This window comes from Buteo buteo, chromosome Z, assembly GCF_964188355.1.
Source record: "Buteo buteo chromosome Z, bButBut1.hap1.1, whole genome shotgun sequence".
Taxonomy (NCBI): domain Eukaryota; kingdom Metazoa; phylum Chordata; class Aves; order Accipitriformes; family Accipitridae; genus Buteo; species Buteo buteo.
Window position 1 is genome coordinate 44637 of NC_134204.1, and position 7415 is coordinate 52051.

The following is a 7415-nucleotide window of genomic DNA, read 5'->3' on the forward strand; positions in this document are numbered from 1 at the left end:
AGGGGTTTAAGGTGTCTAAGGCTAAGCTGCAATTTGTGGAGGATGAAGTTAAATACCTCGGACACTGGTTAAATAACGGAACCAAGAAACTTGACCCTGATAGGGTTAATGGGATTCTGTCGCTAAAACCCCCTAGAAGTAAGAGGCAAGTGAGGCAGCTTCTCGGTTTGTTCGGATATTGTCGGCAGTGGATTGAAAATTACAGTGCAAAAGTAAAATTCTTGTATCATAAGTTAACACAAGACGGACTTCTTAAATGGAGCCCGGAGGATGATGCAAGATTAGAAGAACTCAAAACTGATCTAGTAAATGCTCCGGTTTTGAATTTGCCAGATGTACGGAGACCTTTTTATTTGTTTGTGGCTGTTGATGAGGGAACAGCGTACGGAGTTCTTACCCAGGAATGGGCAGGAAGGAGAAAGCCCGTAGGATATATATCGAAGCTGTTAGACCCGGTGGCGCGGGGGTGGCCAACGTGTTTGCAAGCAATAGTGGCGGTGGCATTATTAGTGGAAGAAACTAATAAAATAACATTTGGAGGGGAGCTTAAAGTCTTCACCCCTCACGATATCAGGGGAGTTTTACAACAAAAAGCAGAAAAATGGATTACAGATGCCAGACTCCTGAAGTACGAAGGAATATTAATTCATTCCCCTAAATTAGAAATTGAGTCCACAACAATACAAAACCCGGCTCAGTTTTTGTATGGGGTACCGGAGGAAAGATTAGAACATGACTGTTTAAAGAATATAGAAGAACAGACTAAGATTCGGCCGGATTTGGAGGAGGTGGAGTTGGAGACTGGAGAAAGGTTGTATGTAGATGGATCTTCTCGGGTAGTAGAAGGCAAAAGAAAATCTGGGTATGCGATAGTGGAAGGAGAGCATTATACAGTTAAGGAGTCAGGGCCATTGAGTGCTGCGTGGTCTGCTCAAGCGTGTGAACTGTATGCTGTATTAAGGGCTTTGCAGTTGTTAAAAGGGAAAACGGGTACTATATATACTGACTCTAAATATGCTTTCGGAGTAGTGCATACTTTTGGGAAAATATGGGAAGAGCGAGGATTGTTGAATTCAAAGGGAAAGAATTTGATTCACAGAGAATTAATAATTCAAACATTGGAAGCATTACGGGGTCCTGAGCAGATAGCAGTAGTACATCTCAGGGGCCATCAGAAGGGTTTAACACCGCAGGTCCGGGGAAATAACATCGCGGACAGGGAAGCGAGAACAGCAGCTTTGCTAACTCTGAGGGAATCAGGGAATGAAACCAGGAAGGACAGAGAGGGTGAGAAAGAACGTGAGAGGTTAACACTCTCATTTACCGAAGCAGAAAAGAAAAAGCTTCAGCAGATGGGAGCTGAGGAAAAGGAAAATGACTGGGTGTTGCCCGATGGTCGGCGAGTAGTCCCTAAAGCATTAGCTTTTGAAATTATGAAAAGCATACACTCAAAGACTCACTGGGGAACTCAAGCTCTTATAGATCAGTTTGCAGTCAAATATGTGAGTATTGGGATCTACGATGTTGCGAAAGGAATTGTTCAGGGTTGTATAACCTGTCAGAAAATTAACAAGCGGCAAGCTCGTAAGAGGGTAATGGGCGGACGGGAATTAGCACAAGACCGTTTGCTAGAATACAAATAGACTTTACAGACCTTCCAAAGGTGGGAAGATATAAACATTTACTGGTAATGGTAGACCATTTAACCCATTATGTAGAGGCTTTTCCAACAACACGGGCAACAGCTAACAGTGTGGTAAAAGTGCTTCTAGAACACATTATACCCAGATATGGGAGAACTGAAGTTATTGATTCTGACAAGGGCCCCCACTTCGTATCTAAGATAGTGAGGGATGCCCTAGCTCCTTTTGGGACAAAGTGGGAGTACCATACCCCCTGGCACCCACAGAGTTCAGGGAGAGTAGAAAGGATGAATGGAGAAATTAAAAGGCAGCTAACTAAATTAATGATTGAAACTAAAATGTCCTGGCTTAAGTGTTTACCCTTAGCACTTTTAAATATACGGACCCAGCCAAGGACAGATATCGGGTTATCTCCTTTTGAAATGTTATATGGGATGCCATACGATATGGAATGCCCTGCAGATAACCCAATAATAAGCGAAGGGAATATTGAACCCTATATCACCCAATTAATGAAAAGAAGGAAAGAGCTGTGGAAAAAGGGAATGGTAGTACAGAGACCTCCACTGAATATGTCTATCCATTCTATTACACCTGGTGATAAAGTATTAATAAAATCATGGAAAGAGCAGTCCCTTACCCCTCGGTGGGAAGGACCTTTTCTTGTTTTACTCACTACAGATACAGCGATTCGAACAGCCGAGAGAGGATGGACCCATGCCTCGAGAGTTAAAGGACCTTTGTCAGAGGACCAGTGGGAATTGATAAGAGAGCCTGGATCGCTAAAGATGACAATAAAAAGAAAGAACAGGAAGACTCAATGAACTCTACCGAAGGACCTGTAAAAGTCCAGTTTGTATAATTGGTTTCAGGTACCCGCTGGAAAAATCCTACGAAAGACTAACTGTGCTCCGTGGCATAGTGGTAATTTACCTACACAAACTAGGGGTGCGGGAATATATATAAAATAACAGGGACACATACATGTCTTCCTCATTGCTGCGAAATCACTACTAAGGAACCAGGTGCTTCAAGAAGGCAATCTCGAGCAATACCATGTATTAAACACCCTGATTCGGGACATGTGGGGTGGGTGGTATGTAAATGTGTAAGTTGTGATAAGAAGTGGTATTGTGTATCATTAGCCAGACATTTCCATTGCATGAATTGTGGGGGAGGATCCTCAACTAACCAAGAATGGGAAACTGAGGTAGAAATGTGTAAGTTGCTCTGTGGATGGGAATTGTTGGTGCCTATAATTTGAAAGATATATGAGTGGGATTGGGAATGGTCTGTAAAGCTGTGTGCAAAGCGATTCACTTGAAAGTGGGAAGACCGATCCATCCCCAAATAGAATAGAGAATCAAAGCATAAGGGACGGCTAAATCCATTCACTTTAACAAAAGAGAAAGGTGACCGTCGGGGTTAACAAACTCTCTCCATTTTCCTCAAGAAAAATCCCTCCCAGGTTGCCATGCCAGTATTCCCAGAGAACCCTAACGCGCCTGCTGCCGAGAAGATCCATTACCTCGCTGCTCTCTGCAAAAGAGTAGGCGAAGGAGGCAGAGGCATGCGTACAGAAGGTAAGGGGAATAAGGGAGACGTGAAAGAAAGGAGGAAGGAGAGAAGGGGAATTGGAACCTATTGCAGATTTGCACCTTCCCAGAGGCTGCTGACAACTATCTGTTTGGGAATGGTATTGGTAATAGTGACATACTCCCATCCAGTATACTCCCACGGGCACCGACCATTTAAATGGACATTAATACAGCTGGAACCATCTAAGACAATCCAAACTAAAACTGTTCAGGGGGCTCCACAGTTTAATATAACCTACTGTGGAATTTTCAGACGTCAGAAGGATCCGTGTTACCCAACACAAGTATATCTGTGCCCTAGTTCAAATCCAGGGCGACCTCATTGCAACTATCCTGGATACTATTTTTGTGGACACTGGGGTTGTGAGACACTAGCGACAGCTTGGACACCACCTGTCCCCGATAAATATCTTAAAATAGAATGGGGACCCCCTAAATGCACATCTTATTATATGTATGGCAGAGGTGCAACATGGGGACGTAATACACCACGTACTGGACTTTGCAAATATTTCAACCTCAGTGTATTGAACCCAGAGGATCCTGGGTGGGTTCTGGGGCGAACATGGGGAATGATGTCATGGACCACGGGAAAGGTAATGGGTACATTAATACAAATCAAGAAAGAAATGGCTCCAAGTGAGGAATTATCTCCCGTGGGACCTAACACAATACTTACCGGGGAATTGGGAACAAAACAGATTAAAACAGAGTTAGTGGTAAATGAAACACAAGATGTAGCAGATAATACCAACAGTCTGAATGGACAAAGAGATATTGAGCCTAACTCTCTTTGGAAGTTAATGGAAGTTAGCTACCAAGTATTAAATCAGACAAATCCAAATTTGACTGACCACTGTTGGTTATGTTTTGACACAAAACCGCCCTATTATGAAGCTATAGGAATTGGCAATAGTTTTAAGTTGATGAATGGGTCAAATCCACCACAATGTAACTGGGAGAATGGCACACAAGGCATATCCATGCAGCAGATTATGGGAAAAGGGAAATGTGTTGGGAGAATACCCATAGAGAAACAACATCTCTGTCTAAACCCTAATGGCCAAATACGAATTCAAAGGCCAGCCCAGTGGCTAATACCCACAAATAATGCTAAATGGGTATGCTCTAAAACTGGAATTACGTCTTGTATCTCCCTCGAATATTTACAGAGTACCAAAGAATTTTGTGTACAGATAATGATTGTTCCAAGGATAATATACCACTCAGAGAGCTATTCCTCTAAGTTAAAAGAGGCAATGAACCGCGTTTCACTTGAACATTATCTAGTAAAGAGAGAACCTATCACGGCCTTAACCCTAGCCACCCTTATGGTATTAGGAAGTGCAGGTGCAGGCACAGGAATAGCCTCTTTAGTAAAACAAAACCAAGACTTCACATCTTTAAGGGTAGCTGTGGACGAGGACCTTATGAGGATAGAGCAGTCTATAACAGCTCTGGAAACATCAATACGTTCACTCTCTGAAGTAGTCCTGCAGAATCGAAGGGGTTTGGATTTGCTGTTTCTCAAAGAAGGGGGATTATGTGCTGCTCTGAGAGAGGAGTGCTGTGTCTATGCGGATCATACTGGGGTGGTTAGAGATACAATGACAAAATTGAGAGAAGGACTGGAGAAACGACAACGGGAGAGAGAAAGCCGACAGAACTGGTATGAAGCAATGTTCAATTATTCTCCCTGGCTAACTACTTTGATTTCTACAATCGCAGGACCTTTACTATTGCTAGTATTGGGACTAACCTTTGGACCTTGTATTTTCAACAAACTGATTTCTATTGTGAAAGGACGCTTAGAGGCAGCCCACCTACTGTTCCTGAAAAGCAAGTGCGAACACCCTGAGGAAGGAGAAGAAATATCAACTTTTGCTAAAGCATCGGAAGTGTTAAAGAGATTCAATGAACAAAATATGGAATAAATAAGAGGGGGGAATTGTAATAAAACCTGGAGTTTGTTCATTGTATAAACTTCATCCTGGAGGCGGCCAGAAGGGTGGTAATAGGGTATTGATAAGTAAATTAGTGGTATAGAAAAAGGGAGGGGGATTGTAATGGTTAAGGTACTAATATGTTGACCAAGCAATAATTCTTTAAACTAATCCAATAATGTGCTGTTAGAGTTGGTTGTGTAAGGCCCATTGTAACATAACAGGGATTGCTTTGTTAGAGTTGATGGTGTGAAACTTAGAAACATGCCTTGTGAGATAATTGTAGCTTTGAAATGCACACATGCAGACACAAGAGATAAGATAACCGGAGAAGAAACAAATGGGCTATTACAGCCTCAAGGATGAGAAAAACCAGCAGTTTATAACATAAGACAGACCACAGACTCCCCTACTTCCCTAGACAGGGGAATCTTGGAATTTATAACCCCTAATAGATAAAGGTTAAGAATTTATAACTCATAAGTCATTGTTAACAAAAACCAACTAATTATCCGAAATAGCTATGTAAAAAAGATGTAATGAATATGTATGATGTACTGAAATAAATACCGGACGCATTAACTGTTTGGCGCGACAGGCCTTTGGAGCGAGACTCCTCCTGTTCGCCCAGCGCTGTTTGCTTAGCCATAGCCTACTAATAAATTACGGACTGGTTATCCTGATTGGCTTTTGGATTTCCCTTATTCGCGTTTATAACACAGAGGGCTCCAGGGCACAGCCAAATTCAAATTGGTGCACACCAAAAAGGTCGTGCCACCTGCCATGGGGCTTAGTGTGGCTGATGGGAAGTGGCCTGCAGCCACCACCAGATCCTATGGAAACTCCGTCTCTCAGCACTGCTTGTGCTGGCCCCAGCCTTTCACAGTATTTTGCGTGCTTTATGTGGTTCCCCCCCTTCGGGGACCCTGGAAGAGGAGGCCTCAGTGACTTAGTTGGGAATGAAGAGCTCACAACCTGTATTCCTTCAGATCCTCCTCGCTATCCCCTCCGTCCATGCTTGCCCCAGATCACACAGCCCAGAACAGCCCTTGCCATGCTCCAGCCTCACTTGGCCCTCACCTGCCCAAGACACAGGGCTCTCCCCCCGCTAACTTGCACCGACTCAGCCTACGGACCCTGTGGCCAAGGCCTGCTTCCAGGCAGGCTTGTGTGCCTCCCTCCCTGCAGCTCCAGAATGTCTGCATCTGCAAGAGCAAGGGTGCATGCGCAGGCCTAGAATGGGGAGCAATCTTGGGTTCCGTTGTATTTTATTACTGGTGTGCTCTATTCCCACTCAGACCTTCATATGTGCATACCTAACCCAAAAATCTCTTAGCCCTTAGCAACTTCAGTCACTCATAGCACTTAGTTTTTTTCCCCTCAAAACCTAATTGCCCTTTCCTTGCTTGTTGTTACACCTCCTTGGCACTTTCTGTACATTCTTCCATAAAACAACATGACTGAAATCAACAAAATGGGTCAAGCAGCTGCTCTTCAAGTTGGTGTCTCTGGGAGGATTATCCTACAAACAAATCGAACTACTAAGGTCATTGGACAATTCTAGTTTTAGAGCATTATTCCAAAGCTTTAACTGTGGTTCCTTGCTAGGTTATGTGATAAAAAGCTTGTCTCTGTAAACTCCAAGTTGCACAGAGGCACTAGGCCAGGTAAGGCACCTTAGTAACCCCGTTAGAGAAACAGAGCCCCTGCCCTGGCTCCTCCCAGAGCTGTCCCTGCAGAGCTATCAGCCCCATGGTATAGATGACGCTCATTTTGATGAGTAGCTGGGAGAGGCTTTCCGGAGCACCGTACAGACTGAGAAAGGTTACTGCCTAAGGATATGCAACCCCTTATGGGATGCAAGGGAAGAGCATTTGGGGACTGCACAGGATGTGCTATGGTATGTTTACTGGAGGAAGCAAAGGTGGGGAAGGGGAGGTACCAGAGTAGTTTGGGGAGGAACAAGCATGGGAAAATGGAGGGACAAGGAGATAAAAAAAGGGCTGGTGGCATGCAAATAGGTTGCTTGTCAGTAGGATTGTCTGGCCATGCCCTGTGCTGGATCAGCATAGGCTGTCCTGTCTTCTCATTAAACTCTATTTCTAGGTATTCTCATGAGTGAAAGGTTCTCTGTTTTTGTGTGCATGTGTGAGTGTGTAGGTTTGAGTGTCTGCAACTGAAGTCATATTACAGGTGTGTCTGTGGTGCCAGCGACTGGAGAGGCCCAAACG